Raw genomic sequence first — 17778 nt, forward strand, 5'->3', positions numbered from 1 at the left:
GGGGTTGATGCTCCCAACGGTTGTCCTCGGGGAGGATGATGTCGGTTTGGTTCTTGCATTGCCCCTAGAGGTGAAGACTGGTAGAAGCTTGTTGTATTTTAACAAATATGACCGCCAGTTTGAGCCTCGACCTGACCCCTGCAGGCTGGGGGCGTCAGGACTGCCTCTTTGTCTCCAGTCACATTTGGGGACGTTCTCTGAACTCCTTTTATATGTGTCGACAGGGCGGGTATTCTGGAGATAGGCGACAAGAGGAGACGAGGCAGACTGCAGACTCTTCTCGGGTGACCTGGGCAACCTCGCGGTGTTAACAAAGGGTCACTTGGGTGAGTGGTGAGTATGCAGCCCCCCTGCGTCCACTTGGACATGCACGCAGGGATTGGTGGCCTAAGGGCGAATAGGCCTTAAATGAAGCCCAGTCTTCTATTGGTGATTAGCACCTCCACACAACGAGCACATTGCGCACCTACACCACGGACACCAGCCGACTAACTTCACCAACCTCGTCTTCAAAAATTGGATCTACTTGAAACTCGGAAACCCGTGTCGCGGAAATTTGTTCTTCCACAACTTCTAAACGCTGCTAACCCCAAAATTAGGGACAACCCTCACCCAAACCGAACTCTAACCCCAACCAAAGGGCATAACCCTAATTATTCTCATTATACTAACCCAAACTCGTAACCCTAATTGTCAAAGGACAGCCTTCACCCGCACCAAACCCTAAACCCAACCGAAGGGCATAACCCTAATTATTCTAAGCAATTTGAGAAAACGAAAGTGCTCGTCTAACCCAAACTCGTAACCCTAATTGTCAAAGGACAGCCCTCACCTGCACCAAACCCTAAACCCAACCAAAGGGCAAAACCCTAATTCTTGTAAAAAGCTTAGGGAAACGACTGCCCTCATCTAACCCGAACCCTAAACCCAACTCTAGTTCAAAAAGGACAACCCTCACCTACAACAAACCCTAACTCTCTGTAATTAAAAGGGCATAACCCCAAGCCTTCGGAAAAACACACCAACCCCCTAACAACCCTCACTAAACACCAGAACCCAAAACAGACAGATTGAGGATCTGGTCGACTTCCCACCACAAATTGGCAGTAAGACACTGGCCTGGAATTGATCAACCAGCGCTGATCGCCTCAGACGAGGGTGTCTAGTGTTTAAAGAATCGAAACACCCGATGAATCTGAGGTACACTACTGATGAAGTGTCTTAAACATTTCCCTCTCACAGATGGTCTTGAGGGAGTAACAAAAGGAGAAATTAAATCCAAAACCTCACCCATCGAACCCTACAGCATCCGAACCCATCAAAACCATCCCAAAGACGTTGGCACATCGTGCAACAGCCAATAAACATGACACAAAGAACACTTCCCCTCATCAAGTCTCAAGCCCAAAGCCCACAAACAAGGCTAACCCTCCCACACAGGAGGGGGAAGATCAACGCTCTTATGGTATATAGTCAGACAAGCGCGGGCCCGTGCACGCTTCCTCAATCTCCCTACTTCAAACCTACCTAGACTAGCGCTAGGATGGGGGGAGTTGTTGTAATTCTTTCAAACCCTAACCTAGCCAGAGCCATCGGACTTGACATATACCAATTTACGCACAGGATCTCTCAAAGGGCACCCATTCATCCATTCTGACCGATCTGTTACCTTTTGGCTAGCTCCCTCTAGCTTCCCCTTCTGTTTCGGCAGTGGGGGACGCAGGAGGGAGAGACGAATCCAGGCCCAGACGGGTCGGTGGAAGGCGGGTGGCCCAGACAGGCCTAACGTCTTCTGGTTCGTTTGATAAAATGTAAAATCGGGTAACTCGTTCATCAATCGCTCGTGGTCGCACTCAAAATACTAACACCACACACGAAGAAGCTACATCAGAACTCGTCGTCGCACTCAAAATACTAAGACTACACAAGACTGGAAACAAGCACCATCCAAACTCGTCTTCGCACTCAAAAGACTAATACTACACAGGATTGGCAACAAGCTACATCTAAACTCGTCGCACTCAAAATACTAATACTACACAGGACTGGATACAAGCAACATCCAAACTCGTCGTCGCACTCAAAATACTCACACTACACAGGATTGGCAACAAGTTACATCTAAACTCGCCGCACTCAAAATACTAATACTACACAGGATTGGAATAAAACAAGCCAGATCTAACTCGTCGCCGCACTCAAACTACTAATACTAGACAGGATTAGAAACAAACAAGCTACATCTAAAGGCGTCATCGCACTCAAAATACTAACATCTAACCCGTCTGACTCAAAATACTCATACTACACAGGATAGGAAACAACAAGCTACATCTAATGATCGACAAAGGAATGTAAAAATGTGAGTTAAGCAGTAAAGACAACATAAAGAGTAGTGGAACATCTTTATTTTATTATATATACACACATCGGATAAACAGTCAAAACCCTTAGAAAAAGGCAAAAATTACATTCAAACAAACAGCAGTGAAGACAATATAAACAGTTAAAATACTCAAAAAAAGACAAGAATAGTCAAACAAACAGCAACACCAACCGTTCGTCGATTTGACTTAAATTCAGGACAATACCACTTGCGTTTGAAATCACAGAATAAACCATACAAAGAAGACTAAGAAGAGGAGTAGGTAGAAGACTAAGAAGAGGAATAGGAAGGGGACTAAGAAGAGGAGTAGGAAGAAGACTAAGAAGAGAAGTAGGAAGAAGACTAAGAAAAGGAGTAGGAAGAAGAGGAAAAAAGCAGATCTCTCCTGAAATTAAACCTCTTAATATACCTCATATAAACAGTTAGAACCCTTAAATAAGGCAAAACAACAGTCAAACAAATAGAAATGCGCAAATTATCTCTTAAATAAACAAGTCAATAGACAAACAAATCAATAAATAAACAAGCAATAAAATTAAGACAAAGTTAAGACAACAATTAATAGTAAAGAACATTTGATGCAAGTTAAATCCTCAAATAAACAAGCCGAACTAATACCGCAGACCTTCTCGGTCATGGTATCTCCCCTGCCAGAACAAAAACCAGAGGTCACCGTCCTCGAGACTGACGCGCTCAAAGACCACTCGCAGCAACTTTTCCGACTTTCCCCTTTGGGGTTGATGCTCCCAACGGTTGTCCTCGGGGAGGATGATGTCGGTTTGGTTCTTGCATTGCCCCTAGAGGTGAAGACTGGTAGAAGCTTGTTGTATTTTAACAAATATGACCGCCAGTTTGAGCCTCGACCTGACCCCTGCAGGCTGGGGGCGTCAGGACTGCCTCTTTGTCTCCAGTCACATTTGGGGACGTTCTCTGAACTCCTTTTATATGTGTCGACAGGGCGGGTATTCTGGAGATAGGCGACAAGAGGAGACGAGGCAGACTGCAGACTCTTCTCGGGTGACCTGGGCAACCTCGCGGTGTTAACAAAGGGTCACTTGGGTGAGTGGTGAGTATGCAGCCCCCCTGCGTCCACTTGGACATGCACGCAGGGATTGGTGGCCTAAGGGCGAATAGGCCTTAAATGAAGCCCAGTCTTCTATTGGTGATTAGCACCTCCACACAACGAGCACATTGCGCACCTACACCACGGACACCAGCCGACTAACTTCACCAACCTCGTCTTCAAAAATTGGATCTACTTGAAACTCGGAAACCCGTGTCGCGGAAATTTGTTCTTCCACAACTTCTAAACGCTGCTAACCCCAAAATTAGGGACAACCCTCACCCAAACCGAACTCTAACCCCAACCAAAGGGCATAACCCTAATTATTCTCATTATACTAACCCAAACTCGTAACCCTAATTGTCAAAGGACAGCCTTCACCCGCACCAAACCCTAAACCCAACCGAAGGGCATAACCCTAATTATTCTAAGCAATTTGAGAAAACGAAAGTGCTCGTCTAACCCAAACTCGTAACCCTAATTGTCAAAGGACAGCCCTCACCTGCACCAAACCCTAAACCCAACCAAAGGGCAAAACCCTAATTCTTGTAAAAAGCTTAGGGAAACGACTGCCCTCATCTAACCCGAACCCTAAACCCAACTCTAGTTCAAAAAGGACAACCCTCACCTACAACAAACCCTAACTCTCTGTAATTAAAAGGGCATAACCCCAAGCCTTCGGAAAAACACACCAACCCCCTAACAACCCTCACTAAACACCAGAACCCAAAACAGACAGATTGAGGATCTGGTCGACTTCCCACCACAAATTGGCAGTAAGACACTGGCCTGGAATTGATCAACCAGCGCTGATCGCCTCAGACGAGGGTGTCTAGTGTTTAAAGAATCGAAACACCCGATGAATCTGAGGTACACTACTGATGAAGTGTCTTAAACATTTCCCTCTCACAGATGGTCTTGAGGGAGTAACAAAAGGAGAAATTAAATCCAAAACCTCACCCATCGAACCCTACAGCATCCGAACCCATCAAAACCATCCCAAAGACGTTGGCACATCGTGCAACAGCCAATAAACATGACACAAAGAACACTTCCCCTCATCAAGTCTCAAGCCCAAAGCCCACAAACAAGGCTAACCCTCCCACACAGGAGGGGGAAGATCAACGCTCTTATGGTATATAGTCAGACAAGCGCGGGCCCGTGCACGCTTCCTCAATCTCCCTACTTCAAACCTACCTAGACTAGCGCTAGGATGGGGGGAGTTGTTGTAATTCTTTCAAACCCTAACCTAGCCAGAGCCATCGGACTTGACATATACCAATTTACGCACAGGATCTCTCAAAGGGCACCCATTCATCCATTCTGACCGATCTGTTACCTTTTGGCTAGCTCCCTCTAGCTTCCCCTTCTGTTTCGGCAGTGGGGGACGCAGGAGGGAGAGACGAATCCAGGCCCAGACGGGTCGGTGGAAGGCGGGTGGCCCAGACAGGCCTAACGTCTTCTGGTTCGTTTGATAAAATGTAAAATCGGGTAACTCGTTCATCAATCGCTCGTGGTCGCACTCAAAATACTAACACCACACACGAAGAAGCTACATCAGAACTCGTCGTCGCACTCAAAATACTAAGACTACACAAGACTGGAAACAAGCACCATCCAAACTCGTCTTCGCACTCAAAAGACTAATACTACACAGGATTGGCAACAAGCTACATCTAAACTCGTCGCACTCAAAATACTAATACTACACAGGACTGGATACAAGCAACATCCAAACTCGTCGTCGCACTCAAAATACTCACACTACACAGGATTGGCAACAAGTTACATCTAAACTCGCCGCACTCAAAATACTAATACTACACAGGATTGGAATAAAACAAGCCAGATCTAACTCGTCGCCGCACTCAAACTACTAATACTAGACAGGATTAGAAACAAACAAGCTACATCTAAAGGCGTCATCGCACTCAAAATACTAACATCTAACCCGTCTGACTCAAAATACTCATACTACACAGGATAGGAAACAACAAGCTACATCTAATGATCGACAAAGGAATGTAAAAATGTGAGTTAAGCAGTAAAGACAACATAAAGAGTAGTGGAACATCTTTATTTTATTATATATACACACATCGGATAAACAGTCAAAACCCTTAGAAAAAGGCAAAAATTACATTCAAACAAACAGCAGTGAAGACAATATAAACAGTTAAAATACTCAAAAAAAGACAAGAATAGTCAAACAAACAGCAACACCAACCGTTCGTCGATTTGACTTAAATTCAGGACAATACCACTTGCGTTTGAAATCACAGAATAAACCATACAAAGAAGACTAAGAAGAGGAGTAGGTAGAAGACTAAGAAGAGGAATAGGAAGGGGACTAAGAAGAGGAGTAGGAAGAAGACTAAGAAGAGAAGTAGGAAGAAGACTAAGAAAAGGAGTAGGAAGAAGAGGAAAAAAGCAGATCTCTCCTGAAATTAAACCTCTTAATATACCTCATATAAACAGTTAGAACCCTTAAATAAGGCAAAACAACAGTCAAACAAATAGAAATGCGCAAATTATCTCTTAAATAAACAAGTCAATAGACAAACAAATCAATAAATAAACAAGCAATAAAATTAAGACAAAGTTAAGACAACAATTAATAGTAAAGAACATTTGATGCAAGTTAAATCCTCAAATAAACAAGCCGAACTAATACCGCAGACCTTCTCGGTCATGGTATCTCCCCTGCCAGAACAAAAACCAGAGGTCACCGTCCTCGAGACTGACGCGCTCAAAGACCACTCGCAGCAACTTTTCCGACTTTCCCCTTTGGGGTTGATGCTCCCAACGGTTGTCCTCGGGGAGGATGATGTCGGTTTGGTTCTTGCATTGCCCCTAGAGGTGAAGACTGGTAGAAGCTTGTTGTATTTTAACAAATATGACCGCCAGTTTGAGCCTCGACCTGACCCCTGCAGGCTGGGGGCGTCAGGACTGCCTCTTTGTCTCCAGTCACATTTGGGGACGTTCTCTGAACTCCTTTTATATGTGTCGACAGGGCGGGTATTCTGGAGATAGGCGACAAGAGGAGACGAGGCAGACTGCAGACTCTTCTCGGGTGACCTGGGCAACCTCGCGGTGTTAACAAAGGGTCACTTGGGTGAGTGGTGAGTATGCAGCCCCCCTGCGTCCACTTGGACATGCACGCAGGGATTGGTGGCCTAAGGGCGAATAGGCCTTAAATGAAGCCCAGTCTTCTATTGGTGATTAGCACCTCCACACAACGAGCACATTGCGCACCTACACCACGGACACCAGCCGACTAACTTCACCAACCTCGTCTTCAAAAATTGGATCTACTTGAAACTCGGAAACCCGTGTCGCGGAAATTTGTTCTTCCACAACTTCTAAACGCTGCTAACCCCAAAATTAGGGACAACCCTCACCCAAACCGAACTCTAACCCCAACCAAAGGGCATAACCCTAATTATTCTCATTATACTAACCCAAACTCGTAACCCTAATTGTCAAAGGACAGCCTTCACCCGCACCAAACCCTAAACCCAACCGAAGGGCATAACCCTAATTATTCTAAGCAATTTGAGAAAACGAAAGTGCTCGTCTAACCCAAACTCGTAACCCTAATTGTCAAAGGACAGCCCTCACCTGCACCAAACCCTAAACCCAACCAAAGGGCAAAACCCTAATTCTTGTAAAAAGCTTAGGGAAACGACTGCCCTCATCTAACCCGAACCCTAAACCCAACTCTAGTTCAAAAAGGACAACCCTCACCTACAACAAACCCTAACTCTCTGTAATTAAAAGGGCATAACCCCAAGCCTTCGGAAAAACACACCAACCCCCTAACAACCCTCACTAAACACCAGAACCCAAAACAGACAGATTGAGGATCTGGTCGACTTCCCACCACAAATTGGCAGTAAGACACTGGCCTGGAATTGATCAACCAGCGCTGATCGCCTCAGACGAGGGTGTCTAGTGTTTAAAGAATCGAAACACCCGATGAATCTGAGGTACACTACTGATGAAGTGTCTTAAACATTTCCCTCTCACAGATGGTCTTGAGGGAGTAACAAAAGGAGAAATTAAATCCAAAACCTCACCCATCGAACCCTACAGCATCCGAACCCATCAAAACCATCCCAAAGACGTTGGCACATCGTGCAACAGCCAATAAACATGACACAAAGAACACTTCCCCTCATCAAGTCTCAAGCCCAAAGCCCACAAACAAGGCTAACCCTCCCACACAGGAGGGGGAAGATCAACGCTCTTATGGTATATAGTCAGACAAGCGCGGGCCCGTGCACGCTTCCTCAATCTCCCTACTTCAAACCTACCTAGACTAGCGCTAGGATGGGGGGAGTTGTTGTAATTCTTTCAAACCCTAACCCTAACCCTAACCCTAACCCTAACCCTAACCCTAACCCTAACCCTAAACCCTAACCCTAACCCTAACCCTAACCCTAACCCTAACCCTAACCCTAACCCTAACCCAACCTCTGGATTTTTTCTCACCCTAACCCAGCCAGTGCCTCCAGCTCTGCACCTCGCCTGCTGCGGACGGGAACGCCGGCGGATCCATCGATGTCGGGGAAATGAGTCTCCAACTTGGAACATTTAATAAATTGGTGTCAAAAAGTACACAACAGGACAGCAGAAAGTATAACGCTAAGTTTATGACGCACCACAAAGTGCCGATATTCAGTTTTGGGAAACATCGAGAAAAATCGAAACATCGAGAAAGTGTGAAAACAGAGAGAGAGAGTGTTAGGAAGCCACGCCCACTGAGAAGTCTATATAAATGAGCTGATGTGAAGTATTCCAGCCATTCAGTTGCTCAAACTAGCCTGAGGAAGGAAAAGAAACTCCGAAACGTCGCGATCAGGTTTGAGCAGTATATTTAGTGCCTCCATTTCAAAACGCAAATGGGAGAGAGCCGCAATATTTAATCTCATGGGAAAGTAAAATAAATGTATTAAGTCCACAAAAACAAAACTTTATTATTTACAAACATCGACTGCACTCTTCAACACACCTCTAAACCCAACCCGGGTGACCTTTCACACCTAAAACTTAACCCAAGTGCCTAGAGCCCTAAGAGCAGGGACCCTAAGACCCCGAACCCTACCCCAAATGCTGAATTAGCGCTATACACATACCTAAAACTTGGTGGGTAATTTTTTCACGACAATTTAGTTGTGTTGCGGGCTGACGCTGGCCTTTCTCGATGTCGTTCGGATCCGTTCGGCCGACCCGGACGCCGCGGGCGTGGCGGGCAGTTGATGTCGATGGACCGTGCATAACCGGGGATGGACCCAGTCCAACCTCTGGATTTTTTCTCACCCTAACCCAGCCAGTGCCTCCAGCTCTGCACCTCGCCTGCTGCGGACGGGAACGCCGGCGGATCCATCGATGTCGGGGAAATGAGTCTCCAACTTGGAACATTTAATAAATTGGTGTCAAAAAGTACACAACAGGACAGCAGAAAGTATAACGCTAAGTTTATGACGCACCACAAAGTGCCGATATTCAGTTTTGGGAAACATCGAGAAAAATCGAAACATCGAGAAAGTGTGAAAACAGAGAGAGAGAGTGTTAGGAAGCCACGCCCACTGAGAAGTCTATATAAATGAGCTGATGTGAAGTATTCCAGCCATTCAGTTGCTCAAACTAGCCTGAGGAAGGAAAAGAAACTCCGAAACGTCGCGATCAGGTTTGAGCAGTATATTTAGTGCCTCCATTTCAAAACGCAAATGGGAGAGAGCCGCAATATTTAATCTCATGGGAAAGTAAAATAAATGTATTAAGTCCACAAAAACAAAACTTTATTATTTACAAACATCGACTGCACTCTTCAACACACCTCTAAACCCAACCCGGGTGACCTTTCACACCTAAAACTTAACCCAAGTGCCTAGAGCCCTAAGAGCAGGGACCCTAAGACCCCGAACCCTACCCCAAATGCTGAATTAGCGCTATACACATACCTAAAACTTGGTGGGTAATTTTTTCACGACAATTTAGTTGTGTTGCGGGCTGACGCTGGCCTTTCTCGATGTCGTTCGGATCCGTTCGGCCGACCCGGACGCCGCGGGCGTGGCGGGCAGTTGATGTCGATGGACCGTGCATAACCGGGGATGGACCCAGTCCAACCTCTGGATTTTTTCTCACCCTAACCCAGCCAGTGCCTCCAGCTCTGCACCTCGCCTGCTGCGGACGGGAACGCCGGCGGATCCATCGATGTCGGGGAAATGAGTCTCCAACTTGGAACATTTAATAAATTGGTGTCAAAAAGTACACAACAGGACAGCAGAAAGTATAACGCTAAGTTTATGACGCACCACAAAGTGCCGATATTCAGTTTTGGGAAACATCGAGAAAAATCGAAACATCGAGAAAGTGTGAAAACAGAGAGAGAGAGTGTTAGGAAGCCACGCCCACTGAGAAGTCTATATAAATGAGCTGATGTGAAGTATTCCAGCCATTCAGTTGCTCAAACTAGCCTGAGGAAGGAAAAGAAACTCCGAAACGTCGCGATCAGGTTTGAGCAGTATATTTAGTGCCTCCATTTCAAAACGCAAATGGGAGAGAGCCGCAATATTTAATCTCATGGGAAAGTAAAATAAATGTATTAAGTCCACAAAAACAAAACTTTATTATTTACAAACATCGACTGCACTCTTCAACACACCTCTAAACCCAACCCGGGTGACCTTTCACACCTAAAACTTAACCCAAGTGCCTAGAGCCCTAAGAGCAGGGACCCTAAGACCCCGAACCCTACCCCAAATGCTGAATTAGCGCTATACACATACCTAAAACTTGGTGGGTAATTTTTTCACGACAATTTAGTTGTGTTGCGGGCTGACGCTGGCCTTTCTCGATGTCGTTCGGATCCGTTCGGCCGACCCGGACGCCGCGGGCGTGGCGGGCAGTTGATGTCGATGGACCGTGCATAACCGGGGATGGACCCAGTCCAACCTCTGGATTTTTTCTCACCCTAACCCAGCCAGTGCCTCCAGCTCTGCACCTCGCCTGCTGCGGACGGGAACGCCGGCGGATCCATCGATGTCGGGGAAATGAGTCTCCAACTTGGAACATTTAATAAATTGGTGTCAAAAAGTACACAACAGGACAGCAGAAAGTATAACGCTAAGTTTATGACGCACCACAAAGTGCCGATATTCAGTTTTGGGAAACATCGAGAAAAATCGAAACATCGAGAAAGTGTGAAAACAGAGAGAGAGAGTGTTAGGAAGCCACGCCCACTGAGAAGTCTATATAAATGAGCTGATGTGAAGTATTCCAGCCATTCAGTTGCTCAAACTAGCCTGAGGAAGGAAAAGAAACTCCGAAACGTCGCGATCAGGTTTGAGCAGTATATTTAGTGCCTCCATTTCAAAACGCAAATGGGAGAGAGCCGCAATATTTAATCTCATGGGAAAGTAAAATAAATGTATTAAGTCCACAAAAACAAAACTTTATTATTTACAAACATCGACTGCACTCTTCAACACACCTCTAAACCCAACCCGGGTGACCTTTCACACCTAAAACTTAACCCAAGTGCCTAGAGCCCTAAGAGCAGGGACCCTAAGACCCCGAACCCTACCCCAAATGCTGAATTAGCGCTATACACATACCTAAAACTTGGTGGGTAATTTTTTCACGACAATTTAGTTGTGTTGCGGGCTGACGCTGGCCTTTCTCGATGTCGTTCGGATCCGTTCGGCCGACCCGGACGCCGCGGGCGTGGCGGGCAGTTGATGTCGATGGACCGTGCATAACCGGGGATGGACCCAGTCCAACCTCTGGATTTTTTCTCACCCTAACCCAGCCAGTGCCTCCAGCTCTGCACCTCGCCTGCTGCGGACGGGAACGCCGGCGGATCCATCGATGTCGGGGAAATGAGTCTCCAACTTGGAACATTTAATAAATTGGTGTCAAAAAGTACACAACAGGACAGCAGAAAGTATAACGCTAAGTTTATGACGCACCACAAAGTGCCGATATTCAGTTTTGGGAAACATCGAGAAAAATCGAAACATCGAGAAAGTGTGAAAACAGAGAGAGAGAGTGTTAGGAAGCCACGCCCACTGAGAAGTCTATATAAATGAGCTGATGTGAAGTATTCCAGCCATTCAGTTGCTCAAACTAGCCTGAGGAAGGAAAAGAAACTCCGAAACGTCGCGATCAGGTTTGAGCAGTATATTTAGTGCCTCCATTTCAAAACGCAAATGGGAGAGAGCCGCAATATTTAATCTCATGGGAAAGTAAAATAAATGTATTAAGTCCACAAAAACAAAACTTTATTATTTACAAACATCGACTGCACTCTTCAACACACCTCTAAACCCAACCCGGGTGACCTTTCACACCTAAAACTTAACCCAAGTGCCTAGAGCCCTAAGAGCAGGGACCCTAAGACCCCGAACCCTACCCCAAATGCTGAATTAGCGCTATACACATACCTAAAACTTGGTGGGTAATTTTTTCACGACAATTTAGTTGTGTTGCGGGCTGACGCTGGCCTTTCTCGATGTCGTTCGGATCCGTTCGGCCGACCCGGACGCCGCGGGCGTGGCGGGCAGTTGATGTCGATGGACCGTGCATAACCGGGGATGGACCCAGTCCAACCTCTGGATTTTTTCTCACCCTAACCCAGCCAGTGCCTCCAGCTCTGCACCTCGCCTGCTGCGGACGGGAACGCCGGCGGATCCATCGATGTCGGGGAAATGAGTCTCCAACTTGGAACATTTAATAAATTGGTGTCAAAAAGTACACAACAGGACAGCAGAAAGTATAACGCTAAGTTTATGACGCACCACAAAGTGCCGATATTCAGTTTTGGGAAACATCGAGAAAAATCGAAACATCGAGAAAGTGTGAAAACAGAGAGAGAGAGTGTTAGGAAGCCACGCCCACTGAGAAGTCTATATAAATGAGCTGATGTGAAGTATTCCAGCCATTCAGTTGCTCAAACTAGCCTGAGGAAGGAAAAGAAACTCCGAAACGTCGCGATCAGGTTTGAGCAGTATATTTAGTGCCTCCATTTCAAAACGCAAATGGGAGAGAGCCGCAATATTTAATCTCATGGGAAAGTAAAATAAATGTATTAAGTCCACAAAAACAAAACTTTATTATTTACAAACATCGACTGCACTCTTCAACACACCTCTAAACCCAACCCGGGTGACCTTTCACACCTAAAACTTAACCCAAGTGCCTAGAGCCCTAAGAGCAGGGACCCTAAGACCCCGAACCCTACCCCAAATGCTGAATTAGCGCTATACACATACCTAAAACTTGGTGGGTAATTTTTTCACGACAATTTAGTTGTGTTGCGGGCTGACGCTGGCCTTTCTCGATGTCGTTCGGATCCGTTCGGCCGACCCGGACGCCGCGGGCGTGGCGGGCAGTTGATGTCGATGGACCGTGCATAACCGGGGATGGACCCAGTCCAACCTCTGGATTTTTTCTCACCCTAACCCAGCCAGTGCCTCCAGCTCTGCACCTCGCCTGCTGCGGACGGGAACGCCGGCGGATCCATCGATGTCGGGGAAATGAGTCTCCAACTTGGAACATTTAATAAATTGGTGTCAAAAAGTACACAACAGGACAGCAGAAAGTATAACGCTAAGTTTATGACGCACCACAAAGTGCCGATATTCAGTTTTGGGAAACATCGAGAAAAATCGAAACATCGAGAAAGTGTGAAAACAGAGAGAGAGAGTGTTAGGAAGCCACGCCCACTGAGAAGTCTATATAAATGAGCTGATGTGAAGTATTCCAGCCATTCAGTTGCTCAAACTAGCCTGAGGAAGGAAAAGAAACTCCGAAACGTCGCGATCAGGTTTGAGCAGTATATTTAGTGCCTCCATTTCAAAACGCAAATGGGAGAGAGCCGCAATATTTAATCTCATGGGAAAGTAAAATAAATGTATTAAGTCCACAAAAACAAAACTTTATTATTTACAAACATCGACTGCACTCTTCAACACACCTCTAAACCCAACCCGGGTGACCTTTCACACCTAAAACTTAACCCAAGTGCCTAGAGCCCTAAGAGCAGGGACCCTAAGACCCCGAACCCTACCCCAAATGCTGAATTAGCGCTATACACATACCTAAAACTTGGTGGGTAATTTTTTCACGACAATTTAGTTGTGTTGCGGGCTGACGCTGGCCTTTCTCGATGTCGTTCGGATCCGTTCGGCCGACCCGGACGCCGCGGGCGTGGCGGGCAGTTGATGTCGATGGACCGTGCATAACCGGGGATGGACCCAGTCCAACCTCTGGATTTTTTCTCACCCTAACCCAGCCAGTGCCTCCAGCTCTGCACCTCGCCTGCTGCGGACGGGAACGCCGGCGGATCCATCGATGTCGGGGAAATGAGTCTCCAACTTGGAACATTTAATAAATTGGTGTCAAAAAGTACACAACAGGACAGCAGAAAGTATAACGCTAAGTTTATGACGCACCACAAAGTGCCGATATTCAGTTTTGGGAAACATCGAGAAAAATCGAAACATCGAGAAAGTGTGAAAACAGAGAGAGAGAGTGTTAGGAAGCCACGCCCACTGAGAAGTCTATATAAATGAGCTGATGTGAAGTATTCCAGCCATTCAGTTGCTCAAACTAGCCTGAGGAAGGAAAAGAAACTCCGAAACGTCGCGATCAGGTTTGAGCAGTATATTTAGTGCCTCCATTTCAAAACGCAAATGGGAGAGAGCCGCAATATTTAATCTCATGGGAAAGTAAAATAAATGTATTAAGTCCACAAAAACAAAACTTTATTATTTACAAACATCGACTGCACTCTTCAACACACCTCTAAACCCAACCCGGGTGACCTTTCACACCTAAAACTTAACCCAAGTGCCTAGAGCCCTAAGAGCAGGGACCCTAAGACCCCGAACCCTACCCCAAATGCTGAATTAGCGCTATACACATACCTAAAACTTGGTGGGTAATTTTTTCACGACAATTTAGTTGTGTTGCGGGCTGACGCTGGCCTTTCTCGATGTCGTTCGGATCCGTTCGGCCGACCCGGACGCCGCGGGCGTGGCGGGCAGTTGATGTCGATGGACCGTGCATAACCGGGGATGGACCCAGTCCAACCTCTGGATTTTTTCTCACCCTAACCCAGCCAGTGCCTCCAGCTCTGCACCTCGCCTGCTGCGGACGGGAACGCCGGCGGATCCATCGATGTCGGGGAAATGAGTCTCCAACTTGGAACATTTAATAAATTGGTGTCAAAAAGTACACAACAGGACAGCAGAAAGTATAACGCTAAGTTTATGACGCACCACAAAGTGCCGATATTCAGTTTTGGGAAACATCGAGAAAAATCGAAACATCGAGAAAGTGTGAAAACAGAGAGAGAGAGTGTTAGGAAGCCACGCCCACTGAGAAGTCTATATAAATGAGCTGATGTGAAGTATTCCAGCCATTCAGTTGCTCAAACTAGCCTGAGGAAGGAAAAGAAACTCCGAAACGTCGCGATCAGGTTTGAGCAGTATATTTAGTGCCTCCATTTCAAAACGCAAATGGGAGAGAGCCGCAATATTTAATCTCATGGGAAAGTAAAATAAATGTATTAAGTCCACAAAAACAAAACTTTATTATTTACAAACATCGACTGCACTCTTCAACACACCTCTAAACCCAACCCGGGTGACCTTTCACACCTAAAACTTAACCCAAGTGCCTAGAGCCCTAAGAGCAGGGACCCTAAGACCCCGAACCCTACCCCAAATGCTGAATTAGCGCTATACACATACCTAAAACTTGGTGGGTAATTTTTTCACGACAATTTAGTTGTGTTGCGGGCTGACGCTGGCCTTTCTCGATGTCGTTCGGATCCGTTCGGCCGACCCGGACGCCGCGGGCGTGGCGGGCAGTTGATGTCGATGGACCGTGCATAACCGGGGATGGACCCAGTCCAACCTCTGGATTTTTTCTCACCCTAACCCAGCCAGTGCCTCCAGCTCTGCACCTCGCCTGCTGCGGACGGGAACGCCGGCGGATCCATCGATGTCGGGGAAATGAGTCTCCAACTTGGAACATTTAATAAATTGGTGTCAAAAAGTACACAACAGGACAGCAGAAAGTATAACGCTAAGTTTATGACGCACCACAAAGTGCCGATATTCAGTTTTGGGAAACATCGAGAAAAATCGAAACATCGAGAAAGTGTGAAAACAGAGAGAGAGAGTGTTAGGAAGCCACGCCCACTGAGAAGTCTATATAAATGAGCTGATGTGAAGTATTCCAGCCATTCAGTTGCTCAAACTAGCCTGAGGAAGGAAAAGAAACTCCGAAACGTCGCGATCAGGTTTGAGCAGTATATTTAGTGCCTCCATTTCAAAACGCAAATGGGAGAGAGCCGCAATATTTAATCTCATGGGAAAGTAAAATAAATGTATTAAGTCCACAAAAACAAAACTTTATTATTTACAAACATCGACTGCACTCTTCAACACACCTCTAAACCCAACCCGGGTGACCTTTCACACCTAAAACTTAACCCAAGTGCCTAGAGCCCTAAGAGCAGGGACCCTAAGACCCCGAACCCTACCCCAAATGCTGAATTAGCGCTATACACATACCTAAAACTTGGTGGGTAATTTTTTCACGACAATTTAGTTGTGTTGCGGGCTGACGCTGGCCTTTCTCGATGTCGTTCGGATCCGTTCGGCCGACCCGGACGCCGCGGGCGTGGCGGGCAGTTGATGTCGATGGACCGTGCATAACCGGGGATGGACCCAGTCCAACCTCTGGATTTTTTCTCACCCTAACCCAGCCAGTGCCTCCAGCTCTGCACCTCGCCTGCTGCGGACGGGAACGCCGGCGGATCCATCGATGTCGGGGAAATGAGTCTCCAACTTGGAACATTTAATAAATTGGTGTCAAAAAGTACACAACAGGACAGCAGAAAGTATAACGCTAAGTTTATGACGCACCACAAAGTGCCGATATTCAGTTTTGGGAAACATCGAGAAAAATCGAAACATCGAGAAAGTGTGAAAACAGAGAGAGAGAGTGTTAGGAAGCCACGCCCACTGAGAAGTCTATATAAATGAGCTGATGTGAAGTATTCCAGCCATTCAGTTGCTCAAACTAGCCTGAGGAAGGAAAAGAAACTCCGAAACGTCGCGATCAGGTTTGAGCAGTATATTTAGTGCCTCCATTTCAAAACGCAAATGGGAGAGAGCCGCAATATTTAATCTCATGGGAAAGTAAAATAAATGTATTAAGTCCACAAAAACAAAACTTTATTATTTACAAACATCGACTGCACTCTTCAACACACCTCTAAACCCAACCCGGGTGACCTTTCACACCTAAAACTTAACCCAAGTGCCTAGAGCCCTAAGAGCAGGGACCCTAAGACCCCGAACCCTACCCCAAATGCTGAATTAGCGCTATACACATACCTAAAACTTGGTGGGTAATTTTTTCACGACAATTTAGTTGTGTTGCGGGCTGACGCTGGCCTTTCTCGATGTCGTTCGGATCCGTTCGGCCGACCCGGACGCCGCGGGCGTGGCGGGCAGTTGATGTCGATGGACCGTGCATAACCGGGGATGGACCCAGTCCAACCTCTGGATTTTTTCTCACCCTAACCCAGCCAGTGCCTCCAGCTCTGCACCTCGCCTGCTGCGGACGGGAACGCCGGCGGATCCATCGATGTCGGGGAAATGAGTCTCCAACTTGGAACATTTAATAAATTGGTGTCAAAAAGTACACAACAGGACAGCAGAAAGTATAACGCTAAGTTTATGACGCACCACAAAGTGCCGATATTCAGTTTTGGGAAACATCGAGAAAAATCGAAACATCGAGAAAGTGTGAAAACAGAGAGAGAGAGTGTTAGGAAGCCACGCCCACTGAGAAGTCTATATAAATGAGCTGATGTGAAGTATTCCAGCCATTCAGTTGCTCAAACTAGCCTGAGGAAGGAAAAGAAACTCCGAAACGTCGCGATCAGGTTTGAGCAGTATATTTAGTGCCTCCATTTCAAAACGCAAATGGGAGAGAGCCGCAATATTTAATCTCATGGGAAAGTAAAATAAATGTATTAAGTCCACAAAAACAAAACTTTATTATTTACAAACATCGACTGCACTCTTCAACACACCTCTAAACCCAACCCGGGTGACCTTTCACACCTAAAACTTAACCCAAGTGCCTAGAGCCCTAAGAGCAGGGACCCTAAGACCCCGAACCCTACCCCAAATGCTGAATTAGCGCTATACACATACCTAAAACTTGGTGGGTAATTTTTTCACGACAATTTAGTTGTGTTGCGGGCTGACGCTGGCCTTTCTCGATGTCGTTCGGATCC

The 17778-nt window shown here is 46.3% G+C and overlaps 1 long non-coding RNA gene across 1 annotated transcript in view; it reads left to right on the forward strand.

The window, feature by feature from the left end:
- The window catches only part of LOC148679520 (uncharacterized), a 41847-nt gene continuing 24069 nt past the window's right edge, over window positions 1-17778 (forward strand). The window contains exon 1 of the long non-coding RNA XR_015945618.1: window positions 1-17778. This exon is cut by the window's right edge and continues 20579 nt beyond it. This is a non-coding gene — a long non-coding RNA (uncharacterized LOC148679520).

Source organism: Danio rerio, chromosome 20 (assembly GCF_052040795.2).
Source record: "Danio rerio strain M-AB ecotype USA chromosome 20, GRCz13ab, whole genome shotgun sequence".
In the NCBI taxonomy this organism is placed as follows: domain Eukaryota; kingdom Metazoa; phylum Chordata; class Actinopteri; order Cypriniformes; family Danionidae; genus Danio; species Danio rerio.